This window comes from Myxine glutinosa, chromosome 12, assembly GCF_964187855.1.
Source record: "Myxine glutinosa chromosome 12, kmMyxGlut1.1, whole genome shotgun sequence".
NCBI lineage: Eukaryota > Metazoa > Chordata > Myxini > Myxiniformes > Myxinidae > Myxine > Myxine glutinosa.
The window spans coordinates 82,150,777-82,172,135 of record NC_136272.1 but is presented as its reverse complement, the minus strand read 5'-3'; positions in this window follow the sequence as shown (position 1 = coordinate 82,172,135).

The following is a 21,359-nucleotide window of genomic DNA, read 5'->3' as shown; positions in this document are numbered from 1 at the left end:
AAAGTGGTTTTCTCCCACACTAATACAAGTGCAAAAGTGGTTTCCTGCACCAATACAAGTGCGAAAAGAGGTTTTTCAACACTAACACAAGTGCGAAAAGTTGTTTTCAACACTATCACAAGTGCAAAAAGTGTTTTTTCCACACTAATACAAGTGCAAAAGTGGTTTCCTGCACCAACACAAGTGCGAAAAGTGGTTTTTCAACACTAACACAAGTGCGAAATGTGGTTTTTCAACACCAACACAAGTGCGAAAAGTGGTTTTTCAATACTAACACAAGTGCAAAAGTGGTTTCCTGCACAAACACAAGTGCGAAAAGTGGTTTTTCAACACTAACACAAGTGCGAAAAGTGGTTTTTCAACACCAACACAAGTGCGAAAAGTGGTTTTTCAATACTAACACAAGTGCAAAAGTGGTTTCCTGCACAAACACAAGTGCGAAAAGTGGTTTTTCAATACTAATACAAGTGCAAAAGTGGTTTCCTGCACAAACACAAGTGCGAAAAGTGGTTTTTCAACACTAACACAAGTGCGAAAAGTGGTTTTTCAACACTATCACAAGTGCAAAAAGTGTTTTTTCCACACTAATAAAAGTGCAAAAGTGGTTTCCTGCACCAACACAAGTGCGAAAAGTGGTTTTTCAACACTAACACAAGTGCGAAAAGTGGTTTTTCAACACTAACACAAGTGCGAAAAGTGTTTTTTCCACACTAATACAAGTGCAAAAGTGGTTTCCTGCGCCAACACAAGTGCGAAAAGTGGTTTTTCAACACCAGCACAAGTGCGAAAAGTGGTTTTTCAACACTAACACAAGTGCGAAAACTGGTTTTTCAACACTATCACAAGTGCAAAAAGTGTTTTTTCCACACTAATACAAGTGCAAAAGTGGTTTCCTGCACCAACACGAGTGCGAAAAGTGGTTTTTCAACACTAACACAAGTGCGAAAAGTGGTTTTTCAACACTATCACAAGTGCCAAAAGTGGGTTTTCAACACTATCACAAGTGCAAAAAGTGTTTTTTCCACACTAACACAAGTGCAAAAGTGGTTTCCTGCACCAACACAAGTGCAAAAAGTGGTTTTTCAACACTAACACAAGTGCGAAAAGTGGTTTTTCCACACTATCACAAGTGCGAAAAGTGGTTTTTCCACACTAATACAAGTGCAAAAGTGGTTTCCTGCACCAACACAAGTGCAAAAAGTGGTTTTTCAACACTAACACAAGTGCGAAAAGTGGTTTTTCAACACTATCACAAGTGCAAAAAGTGTTTTTTCCACACTAACACAAGTGCAAAAGTGATTTCCTGCACCAACACAAGTGCAAAAAGTGGTTTTTCAACACTAACACAAGTGCGAAAAGTGGTTTTTCAACACTAACACAAGTGCGAAAAGTGGTTTTTCAACACTATCACAAGTGCAAAAGTGTTTTTTTCCACACTAATACAAGTACAAAAGTGGTTTCCTGCACCAACACAGGTGCGAAAAGTGGCTTTTCAACACTAACACAAGTGCGAAAAGTGGTTTTTCAACACTATCACAAGTGCAAAAAGTGTTTTTTCCACACTAATACAATTGCAAAAGTGGTTTCCTGCACCAACACAAGTGCGAAAAGTGGTTTCCTTCACTAACACATGTGCGAAAAGTGGGTTTTCAACACTATCACATGTGCAAAAAGTGGTTTTTCCACACTAATACAAGTGCAAAAGTGGTTTCCTGCACCAATACAAGTGCGAAAAGAGGTTTTTCAACACTAACACAAGTGCGAAAAGTTGTTTTCAACACTATCACAAGTGCAAAAAGTGTTTTTTCCACACTAATACAAGTGCAAAAGTGGTTTCCTGCACCAACACAAGTGCGAAAAGTGGTTTTTCAACACTAACACAAGTGCGAAATGTGGTTTTTCAACACCAACACAAGTGCGAAAAGTGGTTTTTCAATACTAACACAAGTGCGAAAAGTGGTTTTTCCACACTAATACAAGTGCAAAAGTGGTTTCCTGCACAAACACAAGTGCGAAAAGTGGTTTTTCAACACTAACACAAGTGCGAAAAGTGGTTTTTCAACACTATCACAAGTGCAAAAAGTGTTTTTTCCACACTAATAAAAGTGCAAAAGTGGTTTCCTGCACCAACACAAGTGCGAAAAGTGGTTTTTCAACACTAACACAAGTGCGAAAAGTGGTTTTTCAACACTAACACAAGTGCGAAAAGTGTTTTTTCCACACTAATACAAGTGCAAAAGTGGTTTCCTGCGCCAACACAAGTGCGAAAAGTGGTTTTTCAACACCAGCACAAGTGCGAAAAGTGGTTTTTCAACACTAACACAAGTGCGAAAACTGGTTTTTCAACACTATCACAAGTGCAAAAAGTGTTTTTTCCACACTAATACAAGTGCAAAAGTGGTTTCCTGCACCAACACGAGTGCGAAAAGTGGTTTTTCAACACTAACACAAGTGCGAAAAGTGGTTTTTCAACACAAACACAAGTGCGAAAAGTGGTTTTTCCACACTAATACAAGTGCAAAAGTGGTTTCTTGCACCAACACAAGTGCGAAAAGTGGTTTTTCAACACTAACACAAGTGCGAAAAGTGGTTTTTCAACACTAACACAAGTGCGAAAAGTGGTTTTTCCACACTAATACAAGTGCAAAAGTTGTTTCCTGCACCAACACAAGTGCGAAAAGTGGTTTTTCAACACTATCACAAGTGCAAAAAGTGTTTTTTCCACACTAATACAAGTGCAAAAGTGGTTTCCTGCACCAACACAAGTGCGAAAAGTGGTTTTTCAACACTAACACAAGTGCGAAAAGTTGTTTTCAACACTATCACAAGTGCAAAAAGTGTTTTTTCCACACTAATACAAGTGCAAAAGTGGTTTCCTGCACCAACACAAGTGCGAAAAGTGGTTTTTCAACACTAACACAAGTGCGAAATGTGGTTTTTCAACACCAACACAAGTGCGAAAAGTGGTTTTTCAATACTAACACAAGTGCGAAAAGTGGTTTTTCCACACTAATACAAGTGCAAAAGTGGTTTCCTGCACCAACACAAGTGCAAAAAGTGGTTTTTCAACACTAACACAAGTGCGAAAAGTGGTTTTTCAACACTATCACAAGTGCAAAAAGTGTTTTTTCCACACTAATAAAAGTGCAAAAGTGGTTTCCTGCACCAACACAAGTGCGAAAAGTGGTTTTTCAACACTAACACAAGTGCGAAAAGTGGTTTTTCAACACTAACACAAGTGCGAAAAGTGTTTTTTCCACACTAATACAAGTGCAAAAGTGGTTTCCTGCATCAACACAAGTGCGAAAAGTGGATTTTCAACACTAACACGAGTGCGAAAAGTGGTTTTTCAACACTATCACAAGTGCAAAAAGTGTTTTTTCCACACTAATACAATTGCAAAAGTGGTTTCCTGCACCAACACAAGTGCGAAAAGTGGTTTCCTTCACTAACACATGTGCGAAAAGTGGGTTTTCAACACTATCACAAGTGCAAAAAGTGGTTTTTCCACACTAATACAAGTGCAAAAGTGGTTTCCTGCACCAACACAAGTGCGAAAAGTGGTTTTTCAACACTAACACAAGTGCGAAAAGTGGTTTTTCAACACTATCACACGCGCAAAAGTGTTTTTTCCACACTAATACAAGAGCAAAAGTGGTTTCCTGCACCAACACAAGTGCGAAAAGTGGATTTTCAACACTAACACAAGTGCGAAAAGTGGTTTTTCCACACTAATACAAGTGCAAAAGTGGTTTCCTGCACCAACACAAGTGCAAAAAGTGGTTTTTCAACACTAACACAAGTGCGAAAAGTGGTTTTTCAACACTATCACAAGTGCAAAAAGTGTTTTTTCCACACTAACACAAGTGCAAAAGTGGTTTCCTGCACCAACACAAGTGCAAAAAGTGGTTTTTCAACACTAACACAAGTGCGAAAAGTGGTTTTTTCCACACTATCACAAGTGCGAAAAGTGGTTTTTCCACACTAATACAAGTGCAAAAGTGGTTTCCTGCACCAACACAAGTGCAAAAAGTGGTTTTTCAACACTAACACAAGTGTGAAAAGTGGTTTTTCAACACTATCACAAGTGCAAAAAGTGTTTTTTCCACACTAACACAAGTGCAAAAGTGGTTTCCTGCACCAACACAAGTGCAAAAAGTGGTTTTTCAACACTAACACAAGTGCGAAAAGTGGTTTTTCAACACTAACACAAGTGCGAAAAGTGGTTTTTCAACACTATCACAAGTGCAAAAGTGTTTTTTTCCACACTAATACAAGTACAAAAGTGGTTTCCTGCACCAACACGGGTGCGAAAAGTGGCTTTTCAACACTAACACAAGTGCGAAAAGTGGTTTTTCAACACTATCACAAGTGCAAAAAGTGTTTTTTCCACACTAATACAATTGCAAAAGTGGTTTCCTGCACCAACACAAGTGCGAAAAGTGGTTTCCTTCACTAACACATGTGCGAAAAGTGGGTTTTCAACACTATCACATGTGCAAAAAGTGGTTTTTCCACACTAATACAAGTGCAAAAGTGGTTTCCTGCACCAATACAAGTGCGAAAAGAGGTTTTTCAACACTAACACAAGTGCGAAAAGTTGTTTTCAACACTATCACAAGTGCAAAAAGTGTTTTTTCCACACTAATACAAGTGCAAAAGTGGTTTCCTGCACCAACACAAGTGCGAAAAGTGGTTTTTCAACACTAACACAAGTGCGAAATGTGGTTTTTCAACACCAACACAAGTGCGAAAAGTGGTTTTCAATACTAACACAAGTGCGAAAAGTGGTTTTTCCACACTAATACAAGTGCAAAAGTGGTTTCCTGCACCAACACAAGTGCGAAAAGTGGTTTTTCAACACTAACACAAGTGCGAAAAGTGGTTTTTCAACACTATCACAAGTGCAAAAAGTGTTTTTTCCACACTAATAAAAGTGCAAAAGTGGTTTCCTGCACCAACACAAGTGCGAAAAGTGGTTTTTCAACACTAACACAAGTGCGAAAAGTGGTTTTTCAACACTAACACAAGTGCGAAAAGTGGTTTTTCCACACTAATACAAGTGCAAAAGTGGTTTCCTGCGCCAACACAAGTGCGAAAAGTGGTTTTTCAACACCAGCACAAGTGCGAAAAGTGGTTTTTCAACACTAACACAAGTGCGAAAACTGGTTTTTCAACACTATCACAAGTGCAAAAAGTGTTTTTTCCACACTAATACAAGTGCAAAAGTGGTTTCCTGCACCAACACGAGTGCGAAAAGTGGTTTTTCAACACTAACACAAGTGCGAAAAGTGGTTTTTCCACACAAATACAAGTGCAAAAGTGGTTTCTTGCACCAACACAAGTGTGAAAAGTGGTTTTTCAACACTAACACAAGTGCGAAAAGTGGTTTTTCAACACTAACACAAGTGCGAAAAGTGGTTTTTCCACACTAATACAAGTGCAAAAGTTGTTTCCTGCACCAACACAAGTGCGAAAAGTGGTTTTTCAACACTAACACAAGTGCGAAAAGTGGTTTTTCAACACTATCACAAGTGCAAAAAGTGTTTTTTCAACACTAATACAAGTGCAAAAGTGGTTTCCTGCACCAACACAAGTGCGAAAAGTGGTTTTTCAACACTAACACAAGTGCGAAAAGTGGTTTTTCAACACTATCACAAGTGCAAAAAGTGTTTTTTCCACACTAATACAAGTGCAAAAGTGGTTTCCTGCACCAACACAAGTGCGAAAAGTGGTTTTTCAACACTAACACAAGTGCGAAAAGTGGTTTTTCAACACTAACACAAGTGCGAAAAGTGATTTTTCCACACTAATACAAGTGCAAATGTGGTTTCCTGCACCAACACAAGTGCGAAAAGTGGATTTTCAACACTAACACAAGTGCGAAAAGTGGTTTTTCAACACTAACACAAGTGCGAAAAGTGGTTTTTCAACACTAACACAAGTGCCAAAAGTGGTTTTTCCACACTAATACAAGTGCAAAAGTGGTTTCCTGCACCAACACAAGTGCGAAAAGTGGTTTTTCAACACTAACACAAGTGCGAAAAGTGGTTTTTCAACACTATCACAAGTGCCAAAAGTGGGTTTTCAACACTATCACAAGTGCAAAAAGTGTTTTTTCCACACTAACACAAGTGCAAAAGTGGTTTCCTGCACCAACACAAGTGCAAAAAGTGGTTTTTCAACACTAACACAAGTGCGAAAAGTGGTTTTTCCACACTATCACAAGTGCGAAAAGTGGTTTTTCCACACTAATACAAGTGCAAAAGTGGTTTCCTGCACCAACACAAGTGCAAAAAGTGGTTTTTCAACACTAACACAAGTGCGAAAAGTGGTTTTTCAACACTATCACAAGTGCAAAAAGTGTTTTTTCCACACTAACACAAGTGCAAAAGTGGTTTCCTGCACCAACACAAGTGCAAAAAGTGGTTTTTCAACACTAACACAAGTGCGAAAAGTGGTTTTTCAACACTAACACAAGTGCGAAAAGTGGTTTTTCAACACTATCACAAGTGCAAAAGTGTTTTTTTCCACACTAATACAAGTACAAAAGTGGTTTCCTGCACCAACACAGGTGCGAAAAGTGGCTTTTCAACACTAACACAAGTGCGAAAAGTGGTTTTTCAACACTATCACAAGTGCAAAAAGTGTTTTTTCCACACTAATACAATTGCAAAAGTGGTTTCCTGCACCAACACAAGTGCGAAAAGTGGTTTCCTTCACTAACACATGTGCGAAAAGTGGGTTTTCAACACTATCACATGTGCAAAAAGTGGTTTTTCCACACTAATACAAGTGCAAAAGTGGTTTCCTGCACCAATACAAGTGCGAAAAGAGGTTTTTCAACACTAACACAAGTGCGAAAAGTTGTTTTCAACACTATCACAAGTGCAAAAAGTGTTTTTTCCACACTAATACAAGTGCAAAAGTGGTTTCCTGCACCAACACAAGTGCGAAAAGTGGTTTTTCAACACTAACACAAGTGCGAAATGTGGTTTTTCAACACCAACACAAGTGCGAAAAGTGGTTTTTCAATACTAACACAAGTGCGAAAAGTGGTTTTTCCACACTAATACAAGTGCAAAAGTGGTTTCCTGCACAAACACAAGTGCGAAAAGTGGTTTTTCAACACTAACACAAGTGCGAAAAGTGGTTTTTCAACACTATCACAAGTGCAAAAAGTGTTTTTTCCACACTAATAAAAGTGCAAAAGTGGTTTCCTGCACCAACACAAGTGCGAAAAGTGGTTTTTCAACACTAACACAAGTGCGAAAAGTGGTTTTTCAACACTAACACAAGTGCGAAAAGTGTTTTTTCCACACTAATACAAGTGCAAAAGTGGTTTCCTGCGCCAACACAAGTGCGAAAAGTGGTTTTTCAACACCAGCACAAGTGCGAAAAGTGGTTTTTCAACACTAACACAAGTGCGAAAACTGGTTTTTCAACACTATCACAAGTGCAAAAAGTGTTTTTTCCACACTAATACAAGTGCAAAAGTGGTTTCCTGCACCAACACGAGTGCGAAAAGTGGTTTTTCAACACTAACACAAGTGCGAAAAGTGGTTTTTCAACACAAACACAAGTGCGAAAAGTGGTTTTTCCACACTAATACAAGTGCAAAAGGGGTTTCTTGCACCAACACAAGTGCGAAAAGTGGTTTTTCAACACTAACACAAGTGCGAAAAGTGGTTTTTCAACACTAACACAAGTGCGAAAAGTGGTTTTTCCACACTAATACAAGTGCAAAAGTTGTTTCCTGCACCAACACAAGTGCGAAAAGTGGTTTTTCAACACTATCACAAGTGCAAAAAGTGTTTTTTCCACACTAATACAAGTGCAAAAGTGGTTTCCTGCACCAACACAAGTGCGAAAAGTGGTTTTTCAACACTAACACAAGTGCGAAAAGTGGTTTTTCAACACTAACACAAGTGCGAAAAGTGGTTTTTCAACACTAACACAAGTGCGAAAAGTGGTTTTTCCACACTAATACAAGTGCAAAAGTGGTTTCCTGCACCAACACAAGTGCGAAAAGTGGTTTTTCAACACTAACACAATTCCGAAAAGTGGTTTTTCAACACTATCACAAGTGCAAAAAGTGTTTTTTCCACACTAATACAAGTGCAAAAGTGGTTTCCTGCACCAACACAGGTGCGAAAAGTGGTTTTTCAACACTAACACAAGTGCGAAAAGTGGTTTTTCAACACTAACACAAGTGCGAAAAGTGGTTTTTCCACACTAATACAAGTGCAAAAGTGGTTTCCTGCACCAACACAAGTGCGAAAAGTGGTTTTTCAACACTAACACAAGTGAGAAAAGTGGTTTTTCAACACTAACACAAGTGCAAAAGTGGTTTTTCCACACTAATACAAGTGCAAAAGTGGTTTCCTGCACCAACACAAGTGCGAAAAGTGGTTTTTCAACACTAACACAAGTGCAAAAAGTGGTTTTTCCACACTAATACAAGTGCAAAAGTGGTTTCCTGCACCAACACAGGTGCGAAAGTGGTTTTTCAACACTAACACAAGTGCGAAAAGTGGTTTTTCCACACTAATCCAAGTGCAAAAGTGGTTTCCTGCACCAACACAGGTGCGAAAAGTGGTTTTTCAACACTAACACAAGTGCAAAAAGTGGTTTTTCAACACTATCACAAGTGCAAAAAGTGTTTTTTCCACACTAATACAAGTGCAAAAGTGGTTTCCTGCACCAACACAGGTGCAAAAAGTGGTTTTTCAACACTAACACAAGTGCGAAAAGTGGTTTTTCAACACTAACACAAGTGCAAAAAGTGTTTTTTCCACACTAATACAAGTGCAAAAGTGGTTTCCTGCACCAACACAAGTGCGAAAAGTGGTTTTTCAACACTAACACAAGTGAGAAAAGTGGTTTTTCAACACTAACACAAGTGCAAAAAGTGTTTTTTCCACACTAATACAAGTGCAAAAGTGGTTTCCTGCACCAACACAAGTGCGAAAAGTGGTTTTTCAACACTAACACAAGTGCGAAAAGTGGTTTTTCAACACTAACATCTGTGTTAGCCACCTCGTCAGGATGGCTGAGGCCTCCCAAAGACCCTTTGGGTCGGAGGTGACGCTTTGGTCTCGGACTTCGGTCCACAGGAGATCGGGACAGCGCTCGTCACGCTGTTATGTTCGTTGATTATTATCCCCGCCGATCGCACCGCACCCCCTGGTTTTGGTTTGCACTGGTGGGAACGATGGTCTGTGTGGCAGACAGGCTGTTTTGGTTCCTTGCGGGTTATGCGGTATTTACCGTGTGAGACATAATTCGTGGCTGGTGCTCACCATTAAAGCTAGGAGGTGCACTTGATCAGATATATATATATATATATATATATATATATATATATATATATATATATATATATATATATATATATATATATATACAGTATATACATACACATATATATATATATATATATATATATATATATATATATATATATATATATATATATATATATATATATATATATATTATATACATACACATATATATATATATATATATATATATATATATATTGTTGCGGATATGGGACTTGGCCTCAATATCCGCTTGTAAATACTCCCCTATTTCCCCAATACTCCCCAACTATCCCCAATCCCCCATTCCCTATAAATAACACTCTGTAGAACCGACCTTCCCTTTTTTCCCCCATTAAATGTCGTGCCCAGGTCCACCGCATCTCACGTAGACAACTTTCGGACATCTTGCTAGTTATTCTTAGTCTATGTCAGTTAAGGACTCGTTTCCATTAATTCTGACTCTTCGTTGCACCAGAATGTGATTATATGGCACCAGTAGTGAGTTTAGGACCTCCCCTTACCTCCTCCCATATTCCCCAAACAACAACTACAACAACAACTACAACAACAACTACAACAACTACAACAACGGCGCGGCGCGGGGGAGTGTGCGTCCTCACACCGGCTCGGTTAGCCGCCATTGACCATGCGCTCCGACGGGGTTACCACGAAGGGGCTCCTTGTCAGCCCCTCGTCAAGGGCGGAGCCGGTAACCCCCCCCGCACGCACCCAATGAGAAGCAACGGGCCGATTCCATCTGGGGCGGAGCTAACGAGCCGAGGGCGTGTCACTCCCCGCCGGATATACGCGGCCACTTACCGGACGTGACGTCAGATGCGCCCCCAGCTTGAGAAGACAATCACCACATCCGAGCGCTGCGACCTCCCCGCATCTCTAGACCGGACCGGGTCGATCCTGCCCTGAGCCCAGGTGCACCTGGAGCCATCGATTCTGCCTTTCCTTGCCATCAATCCCCGTGTGAGTCAGTTTTGTCCTGTTTATCTGTCGTCTGTCAGGGAATAAGATAAGTGTGTCTAAGTGCCTGTCTTTCTATGCTGTCCCTCTCATTCCTGTAATCTGACCTTCCGCCCTAATATAACCTCCTCCGGAGGTCTTGAGAACTGAACCCTTGGTGTCGTGTCATTTGAATCCCAGCCGTTGTGTCCTTTTCCTTCATTGACCTAGCATAGCGCGACTCGGCAACGTTCGAGTATAATCGGGTAACTTGTGCAGGCGCGGTCATACCAAACCGCTCGGTGAACCAACATCCACCACCGCGTCTGTAACAATTGGTGTCGAGGAGTGGAATTCGGACCCGGGACTAAATTTATTAGGCCCAAATTTTGGAACACCAATTGTACCACTAGGGTAACAATTGGTGTTGGGGAGGTAGAATTCGACCCGGAGCGCGTTTCCCGCTCGAAATTATAACGGCGAAATTTGAATTTGTTTTACGAAAATAAAAACCCGAATTTTGAAGGTCGCGCTATGGCGGATCAAGACAGCTGGGGTCCGGTAGGGGAGAGTGAGGCAGGGTCGGTCCAGGACCAAATTGAGGGACGTGAGGAGAGCGAAGCAGCGAGGGTAGCAGACGCGCAAAATGGCGCCTCGCTGGTCACCGCGCCCGCGACCGTGGCAGCGCCCCTGGTGGATCCGAACCTTTTTATGTTGCAAATGGGGGCCCTTATGGAGAGGCAAGAAGCAAAAATGGGGGTAATGGGAAACCAAATGGGGGTAATGAGGGACGAAGCGAGGGGTACCGGTGAGGGGTTAGACAATAATTTTAAGGGTTTAGACAAGAAATTTGGGAAGTTAGACGACAAATTTGAGGGGTTAGACAACGGGATAAAAGAGGTGAAAAAGGGGTTAATGGGGGTAGAAAATAGAATGGCTGCCCAGGAGAATCAGATAGAGGGAGTGAAAAATGGGTTAGAGGGGTTAGAAAACAGGATGGAAGGCAAATTGAGGGACATGAGGGACCAAGCGGAAAGGGAAGTTAAACAAATGGGGCAGCAGATAGAGGGGGTCAGAATGGGGGTAGAAACCAAACTGGATGCTCACAGGGAGGAAATGGAGCAGATGAGGGTGGCATCTGCGCAGGAGATGCAAGTGATGGGAGAGGAGATCAGAAGAGGAGTGAGTGAGGAGGTCGGAGGAGTGCGCGAGGAGGTGAGGCACTGTAAGGAGCACATGGAGAAGGAGGTGAGAAAGGGGACTGTAAAGTTACAAGGGGGCATAGAGGACCTGACGCAGGAGGTGGAACAGCTGACGGAGGGACAAAAAGAACTAACGGACCAGGTAAAGAAGAACACAGCGGTAATAGGAGGGTTAAAAGCGACACAAAATGACCTAAAAAATGACTTGGTAGCGACGAAGAGGGAATGTCAGATGGTACGTGAGGGACTGACAACGAGGCTGGACGAGGTGATAGAGGTAATGGAGACGAAGGACCGGCAGGTGAGGACGCACATGGAAACGGTCAAGGTAGCCTTGGAGGACGAGCTTGAGGAGACGTACCGGGAAATAAAAGAGGTGAAGCAGAAATTAGAAGAAGTGGAAGAAGGGGTGAGCGAAATTAAGAAGCGACGGAGAGAGGATAAGAAGGAGATAAAAGAGGAGATAAAAGAATTGGTCCAAAGTCTGTGTTTGGATCGTGATGATGTGCTCATTAACCGGATGAGAGATTCGCAGGTGATGGAGGAGAAGCGAAGAGGAAGAGGACCCGGTGTAAGTGGTGACCAATATGGTCGTGCGTATGATGCGCCAGGGGATTTAATAAGCTTGGGGATCGAGATAGACCCGGGTGTTCGTGAGAGGCCGTTGGTGAAGTGTGCGACAGGTCTGGTGTGCGAAAAAGGAGGTGTGCGAGAAAGTCCGACTCTGGGGCGTGTGAGGAAAAAGTGTGTGCCAAGGAGTGAGGGTGCTGGCGAGAGTGAGTCGGTCGTAGCGCGTGTGCGAGGGAGCACATGGAAGCGCGGTGTGGTAAGTGTTACAGAGGGTGTAACGGGAGAGTGTGCGCGAGAAAGGTGTGTGACGGACAGGTGCATGAGGAAAGAGTGCGCTGTCAAGAGTAAGGGTGAGTGCGCTGTCAAGAATGGAGGTGAGAGTAGTGAGAGTGACAAGGAAAGTGAGTTGGTTGTGACAGGTGAGCGGGGATGTACACCTGGGATGGCAGGATGCACACCTGGAATGGTAGAGCGTGAGTGGGAAAGCACGCTGGAGTTGGTGGTGAGGCACGTGGTTGGGTGTGCGAATGAGAGCACACCTGTGATTGTCACAGAGGAGGTGACAGAGGAGGGGGCGCGAAGAGGTGTGTCGGTGAGGTGTGCGACCAACGAATGTGTGCCAAAGTGTTCGGTGGTCAGGTGTGTGACCAAGGCTGTGAGTGGAATGGGTGTACCTGGGTGTGTAAGGAAAGGTAGCATGGAAACGGCTGGATGTGTGAGCAAGGAACGGGCTGCGGGGTGTAAGCGTCCAGGTGAAGCATCGACGGTAACCGGTTTAGAGGTTAGGTCGACTTTTAACCGAAGCGGGCCCTCGGTGCGTGCCGGGCCTCGCTTTGAACGGCCGCGTCCGTGCTCCACTAGGCGGAGCGGGCAGCTGGATAGGAAGGGTCGTCATGGCGACCACTTTTTGGTGAGACGTGCCGGCAGGTCGAGAGCGGGACATTGGATGGCTCCGTGCCGAGATGGTGCGTGGGATCTCGGCACGGGTAAGCCCCCGTCCCTGCACCGAATGCCGGACGCATCCAGCCGCTGCCACGAAACAACCCGCATTCATGGCTTGGCTTTACGAAGCCGGGCTTTGGACAGGAATTGGCGCACCGAGAGGTATTAGTGAGTAGACGGGTGATGAGGATAGTGTTTTGGACGCAAAATTAGAGAAAAACAAAATTTGATGATTGGCAGTAATGATTGGCAGATGATGGGTAGTGATTGGCAAATTTTTAATTTGTTGAAATTTGATATGCAAAATTGGTAGTGAGCGATGGGCCCGGTGGGTAAGGCTGGCATCCCTGCCACCCTTCCCATGGTGGGGCAAAGGAGCTATAGCTTATGGGGTGTATGGCAGTGAAAACTAGCCCGGGTGGGTTAGGTTATATTGATAGGGCCCTAGAAGATGACATTAGGTAACGTTAAGGTTAGATAGTGACTGATACCTGTAGTGGGGACGCAGGTAGATTAGTGTGGATGATAATGACGTGGGAGCGCAATAGTTTAAAGGGACGACTGGGAAGCGCAAGTTTCAGAAGGGAGTAGTTAGCTGAGATGATGCTGTGTGTGTGAGAATTGAACAGGTGTGATTGCACAGGTGTGCAACGGGACAGGTGTGTGGAACAGTGTATGAGTAGTGAGTGTGTGGATCAGCGCGAATGCGCTTGGGGAGAGAAGGGTGCAGGTGGCACCAGGTGTGAGAGCACAGGTGTGTGGAATACATGGAGTATTGGAACGAGTGTGTGGAGAGAGTTGGAGTAAGTGGTACGGAGTGGTGTGCATGGTGCGAAGGTGTGGATGGGGGAAGAGTGGACCCCTTTCACGAGTACCCGGGGCGGGTCGTGTAAGTGTTAGGTAGAGGGTATAGGTAAATTGTGGTTGGATATTGGCATTTGTGGTGCGGTTGCAGAATGGTGTTGTGGATGGGTGCATTAGTGTTGTGGAAATGGCTGGGCGTGTAGCCTGTTAGTGTGTGTAGTTGGTTGGGCACTCCACCACTGTGAGGATGTCGGCCAGGTGAGGCCGCAGGTGGGCTCTGGGAGCCGGTAGTTGTGAGTGGGTGCCTGAGGATCCCGGGTGTGGATCGGGTAGCCCAGTGCCAGAGAGGGCACCGAGTGGGGAGAGCGCCAGAGGGCCTTCCCCAGGTAGTTAGGTAGGGCAAGGAGCAGGTAAGCTCGGAGGCAACTGCAGTGGTGGAGGTGTGCAGGTGGGTAGACCCGCTGGGAGAGGTACACGCCACAGCCCAGAAATTGTGCGAGGGCACCGGGAGATGAATCGGGGGAGTGAGACCCCAAATTGAAAAGCACCACAGTTTGGCCAATGGGAATTGGTTTTTAGAACCCATAGTGTAAGAGGGCCAATGGTTTGGCCGGAGAAAGACCCCGGGTAGTGTAAAGTTGTTAAAGTCATTTAGGAGATAGTTAGGATTGATGAACCTGTCGCACCATACGCAGCCACTTACCTGAGGTGATGATGATGGCTCCACACCTGTGTTTTCTTTGTTTGTGTTGCAGAAATGAGAATTGCTGTGAGGATTTGTGAGACGCATCACGACGTGGATGAGACATTGGGGTGATTCCATCTCTCCCTCCCTAGGAGGGACTGATGATGAATTGGTAATGGCAAATTATGATGTTGAGTTGGAGATGGCAAATTTTGATGAGAGTTGAAAATGGCAAATTTGATTGGTTAGGAGGGAGAGAAGACGAATTTGGTTTATGGGAGGAACGGGGAAGACAGTAGGGACTTTGTTGATTTGTAAAGTAGATGTTTATGGGTAGTGTTGTGTTTTGTGGAGACAGTAAGGGGTAAGGGAGGGGCCATGTAGGTTACCTGGTGGGGGGGGGGGCGTACGGTAGGAACGTACCTGTCTCACCTGGTTCCCATGTGCCCCCAGTGTGCATTACCTTATATTGCATGCACTTTTGCGCCCTTACCACCTTACTCACTTGTCTGCTTCTTTTGTCTCCCACCTCCGAGGATCTGGCTTTGGGGCAGAGAGAGAGGAGAGAGAGGTGCTGGCTACGCAGTTGTGGGCCTGCACTTTCGCTGCTTGCTGCCTGGATCGATACACCATATGGACCGCAATGTTGGTGGCCACCCACAATGGACCGCAGTTCTTTTGCGGCCAAGCACCACCCATTGATGGACCTCTGGGTCAACGTGGCACCTATGCCAAACAGGTGAACCACTAATAGTTGGCACCCTGACGGCCACAATAAGGAAATGGACGCGGTTGGCGCCTTTCTTTATTTTTTTGAAAGAAGCGAGAAGGCCACGTGCACCACACGAAGAGCAAGAGACACCTGCAGGGTTAGGGGTTGTTGAATTTATTTTTATTCATTGAACAATGGTGACTGCACCGGATGGTGCTGACTGTGTGATGGGGTGGTGCTTTTGGTGCTGGGAAGGGGTGCTCTGCACATTATTAAAGGCCGTAGGCCACAGAGCACTTGTGGGTTGGTCTATCGATGCTGGCATGCGTGCTCTCTCTATGCATAACATCTGCATGTGTTCCTCCAAAAACAGGTCCTGGATCATAGTGTAAATATCAGCGTAGTCTTGTAAATAATGCTCCCTACCGGCTGTATGTTTAGTTTGCGAATTCTTTCCGGATTCGTTTTCCTGTGGGTGTGTTTCTGTGAGGAGAAGGGTGCAACGTCGCAGGGGGACATATTTACTCATTTGTGAATATCTGTAAAACTGTCGCACTCAGGGTAGAGTTAATAGTAGAGGGAACTACATCTGAGTGCCACACTAAAATAGGTAAAAATTTATCGGGTCGGGACGCCCCGAGGGTAGAGAAGGGTGCAATGTTGCGGATATGGGACTTGGCCTCAATATCCGCTTGTAAATACTCCCCTATTTCCCCAATACTCCCCAACTATCCCCAATCCCCCATTCCCTAGTCCCATTGCCTGTAAATAACACTCTGTAGAACCGACCTTCCCTTTTTTCCCCCATTAAATGTCGTGCCCAGGTCCACCGCATCTCACGTAGACAACTTTCGGACATCTTGCTAGTTATTCTTAGTCTATGTCAGTTAAGGACTCGTTTCCATTAATTCTGACTCTTCGTTGCACCAGAATGTGATTATATGGCACCAGTAGTGAGTTTAGGACCTCCCCTTACCTCCTCCCATATTCCCCAAACAACAACTACAACAACAACTACAACAACAACTACAACAACGGCACGGCGCGGGGGAGTGTGCGTCCTCACACCGGCTCGGTTAGCCGCCATTGACCATGCGCTCCGACGGGGTTACCACGAAGGGGCTCCTTGTCAGCCCCTCGTCAAGGGCGGAGCCGGTAACCCCCCCCCCGCACGCACCCAATGAGAAGCAACGGGCCGATTCCATCTGGGGCGGAGCTAACGAGCCGAGGGCGTGTCACTCCCCGCCGGATATACGCGGCCACTTACCGGACGTGACGTCAGATGCGCCCCCAGCTTGAGAAGACAATCACCACATCCGAGCGCTGCGACCTCCCCGCATCTCTAGACCGGACCGGGTCGATCCTGCCCTGAGCCCAGGTGCACCTGGAGCCATCGATTCTGCCTTTCCTTGCCATCAATCCCCGTGTGAGTCAGTTTTGTCCTGTTTATCTGTCGTCTGTCAGGGAATAAGATAAGTGTGTCTAAGTGCCTGTCTTTCTATGCTGTCCCTCTCATTCCTGTAATCTGACCTTCCGCCCTAATATAACCTCCTCCGGAGGTCTTGAGAACTGAACCCTTGGTGTCGTGTCATTTGAATCCCAGCCGTTGTGTCCTTTTCCTTCATTGACCTAGCATAGCGCGACTCGGCAACGTTCGAGTATAATCGGGTAACTTGTGCAGGCGCGGTCATACCAAACCGCTCGGTGAACCAACATCCACCACCGCGTCTGTAACAATATATATATATATATATATATATATATATATATATATATATATATATATATATATATATATATATATATATATACAGTGGTACCTCGGCTTACGAGTTTAATCCGTTCCGTGACGGAGCTCGTAAGCCAAATCGCTCGTAAGTCAAAGCAAATTTTCCCATTCAAATGCATTGAAATGCTATTAATCCGTTCCAGCCTCAAAAAAAAAACACCAATTTTTTTTGTTAGGTGCTTTTAAATAACAAAAATGTACTTTATAAATAACAAATAATGTATAAACAAGCACGACCTCGTATATACTGTACATAATACAAGAGAATGTAAAGAAATAAACTGGTTTTATTAAGCAGAGGAGAAGAGCATGCCAGGTGAGGTGTGCGTGTTGTCGACTTGGCGAGGCAGTACGATCGTACTCCTTCTATGATATGTACGATTTTGAAGCAGGAGTCCATAAAGGCTATAACGCCAGCCAAGGGCGTTACGATTATTTCAAAGCTCCGGACCTCTATCCATGAAGATATGGAGAAGTTGTTGTTTGTGTGGTTGAAGGAGAAGCAGCTCGCAGGAGATACCGTGACCGAGAGCATCATGTGTTTGAAAAGATTGAAACTCGGATATCGAGCACGGACCACGAGGTGTTTTTTCTTTTTTCTTAATCTCGGTTTCAGTGAACTTTTGCTCTGTGCTCACGTGTACTGTACCTGTACCTGTAATGGTACGTCAGAGGATGGCACCTGTTGTCATCATATTAAGTGCAAGATGTTCTGCATCGTAAGTTGGTACACCGTGGTCTTTCGGCGGTGTTTAAGCCGGCCGTCTTGGCTTCTGTCACCATTGGCATTGAGTCTTTCGATGTAGGTAGGTCGTTGTGTGCCGGTGCCTTGGCCGAATTCCTTCATTGCTGCATTGTTAGCTCACCTGGTTTTTTATACCACATCTTTGGTTATCGGACCAGCGAATGACGTCATCTCCAAAGTATGGCTTATTCTCACTTGTCTTGGACGATCTTCTACTTCTAGCCTTCCACCGTGCATTTGGTGTCCACTGTACTTACTGTACAGTGCCTGGTAAAATTGATGTAATGGGTTTTTGACCGTCAACGCCATGAACCGTCATGAACCGTCATGAACCGTCATGAACCGTCAACGCCATGAACCGCTAACACTCAAAAGCCCATTTATCGCGCCTTATAAAGCAAAACGCAAACCGAAAGCCATGCCTCTCAAGCGAGGCGTGCTTCCGTGGTCACGTGATCCACAGGTGTAGCTCATTATACCCGCACGCGCGACACGCTTTGGCGGTCACGTGACCAGCCACTCTGGAGGCGGGGATCCCCGCCGATGACGTCACCGGCTGGAGCAAGGAGATTCCTCGCTCATGTATTTCGACGATTGCGTGTTTTATATCCAAGCAGAGATGCTTTCACGGCAAGATAACCACGTGACCGGAACCGGAAGCCACAACCGGAAAATTCAAAAAAATTAATTTTTTGAGCTCGTACATCGGATCTCGGCTCGTATCCCAAAGCAACAAACCGCCCGAGCGACGGCTCGTATCCCGAAAAACTCGTACGTTGGGGCACTCGTAAGCCGAGGTACCACTGTATATATATATATATATGTGTATGTATATATATGATCAAGTATATATATACACATACAGACTTGGCATTTAATATGGATTATTTTTTTTCTTCTTGACTTGGGTTTACTTTTTTAACTTAGTATATCAATCTGGTGAGTTTCTTTTACACTTTGGTGATTTATTTGTGAAAAGAACCATGTCACTGATTGTCTGTCACAGCAAGAAGTCAATAACAGGATTATATCACAGGTGGCGTGACAAAATGTACGGACAGGTACATTTGACGATTGGCTTCACAATCGGGTATATAAGGGTTGTTGCGTTCTGTATTCGTGGAAAACAACTGCTGCACGTCTACAAAAGTTATTGCCGCTTCCCCTGGAGATGGTCCGTCAACTCGACAATGCTGTTTGTCATTTAGTGGTGGCTTTACGAAATTCCGGCATGAAACAGCGTGCTATTGCTCGGCAGTATGGCATCACTCAAGGTCAGGTGTCAAAGATCCTGAAACGAAATGCTCAGAGGGGTGTCCCTACTCCAATACCGAGGCGAGGTCGTCCCCGCAGAACCACAAGGAGGGATGATCGCCAGCTGCACCGGTTAGTCCGCAATGGCCGTACCAAGTCAGCTAATCGGCTTAGGGCTGAGTGGCAGCAACTGACAAATGTGCCTGTATCCAGAAGGCTAGTCAACCAACGACTGGTTCAAGGAGGCTATCGTGCCAGGCGTCCCCTGAGAAAGCCACGTCTGACCAGACAACACCGCCAGCGCCGATTGTAGTGGGCCAGAGAGCACCGTCAATGGCAGCCAGGACACTGGAATCACGTGATCTTCAGTGACGAGTCTAGATTTCTGGTCTATCGTCAAGATGGCCGCGTCCGAGTGCGCAGACAAGTGCATGAAGCCTACAACGAAGATTGTATAGTGCCAAGAGTCCAAGCTGGAGGTGGTGGGGTGACCGTTTGGGCTGCTTTTCATACAGGAGGCAAAACTGACCTGGTTGTTCTGAATGGAAACCTGAACCAGTTCAAGCACAGGGACATTCTGGAAGAAACATTGCTTCCATTTGTTCGTGCAGCCTTTCGAGGAAACTTTGGCTTCCAAGATGACAATGCACGGCCTCATCGTGCTCGCATAATCCAACACTTTCTTGCTGACTGTGGTGTAGAGCATATGGAGTGGCCTGCCATGTCCCCGGATATGAATCCGATAGAGAACTTGTGGGCAGAATTAACGCGTCAAATCGACAACTTGGACCAGCAGCCTGCCTCTGTGCGTGAATTGCAGCAGGCTATTGTAACTGCATGGCAAGCGATTCCTGTCCAAACCTTGGCAAATCTCGTGAACAGCATGCCTCAACATGTACGTGCTCTCCTGAATGCTCGTGGGGGTTACGCGAAGTACTGAACTGTAAATTTACTGTCCGTAATCCCAGTCGTAATTTAACTTTTGTTTTTGTTAAAAAAAATTTTGGCTAATGTGCAAAATAAAAAGATACTTCTGGAAAATGCACAGAAGTTTAACACAGTACTGTCCGTGAATTGAGTTCGATATCAGTTTACATCACTTTCAAGGATCAATTTATTTGCTTCGAAATGTCAAATGTGGTTTTTGTTTCTTTTAAAGGTCACATTAACAAAATCTAGAATAATTTCAACATAATTCCAATGAACTTTTGGTTCCAAGTCATCTTGAAAAGTAAGTTCACCCCCACAAAAAAATATTCCATATTAAATGCCAAGTCGGTGTATATATATATATATATATATATATATATATATATATATATATATATATATATATATATATATATATATATATATATATATATATATATATAACACACAATTAAAAAACCTAATCATGTCTCTCATCTGTAATTGAAAGGAATGTTTCTCATCTAATCAATTAATCCCAGGTGGCTAGGAAGTCAATAAAATAACGCCCATGCTCTTACCATCAAAGAAAGCTGCATAAAGCAACCAAGAAAAGCTACACAAGGTAAGCCTTGTGCTGTTTCAAAACTCTACTCAGGTTTATCTACAGCTGCAAACATTCACAAGTACCACATACATGAGAATCCCAAATGCTACACGCCCTTCAGCTACCGGAGCAGTTTTATGGGGCGGAACATAATAAGGACATTCAATTGGACGAGGTGTGCTTTGACTGTGCTGTTGGTTGGCAGTTACTGGTCGACATTACCAAGTTCATGACCTTCTGTCTTCTCTTTGCTCGCAGGCTTTTGTACATCATGTCGGTGGAAATTGTTACTTCTGGCTGCCTTACCTTGCTTGGAAGCTTTAAATGACCATGAGCTGCTCCAGCTTTATTTTCTCATAAGTAGACGTCTCGTTCTTTGTTATGATGCCAATGCTGATGTTGCTCTCATTGATGTTTCTTAATGAGACAATTTACAATCGTATTTTCCAACCGTATATGCATCTCAAGGTCGTTTTTCGAGCATTTTGTGGGAACAACAATACTCTTACTGTGAGATTTTCAAGCTGCCACTAGGATAGGTTGGAGGTTATGGAAAGTAGTCTCGGTTGCAACCAGTGTTGGGTAATTTTACCAGGTTGGCTAGCTTTAAAAACAACAACAAAAAACATCGGTATATTTCAGAAATTTGGATCAGGTGGGTTACTCAAGTTTGTGCTCCTTTGGCCAATCAAGATTGTTTTTATTATTTTCGAGTATTATTGCTGAATCTCTGAGAATTGTTTTATCTTTCATATCCACGGTGGAGAGACATTGTGCACTCTTTCCATCTAAGGTTTCTCTTATCTGTGTCTTTGATGGAGCCATCCAATGCTCCGTGGGGGGTGGGGGGGGGGGGG